This window comes from Etheostoma spectabile, chromosome 21 (assembly GCF_008692095.1).
Source record: "Etheostoma spectabile isolate EspeVRDwgs_2016 chromosome 21, UIUC_Espe_1.0, whole genome shotgun sequence".
Lineage (NCBI taxonomy): Eukaryota > Metazoa > Chordata > Actinopteri > Perciformes > Percidae > Etheostoma > Etheostoma spectabile.
This window is the reverse complement of record NC_045753.1, coordinates 10930476-10930683: the sequence shown is the minus strand read 5'-3', so window position 1 is coordinate 10930683 and position 208 is coordinate 10930476.

Below are 208 nucleotides of genomic sequence, written 5' to 3'. Positions count from 1 at the left end.
CTTGATGCTTTTTATCGATGTTTTTAACTTTTTCTTATGTTTTTGTCTCTTTTTTTCAACCCTTTTGACGTATATTTTTCTCCAGTGTTCGTCACTTTTTTGACCTTTTCAACACTACGTAACACTAACTTATAACTTTAGTTTTACAGTCATTTTTGGAATTTATGGTCAATAAACCTCATTTATTGGAAATTATACCTAATGTTTG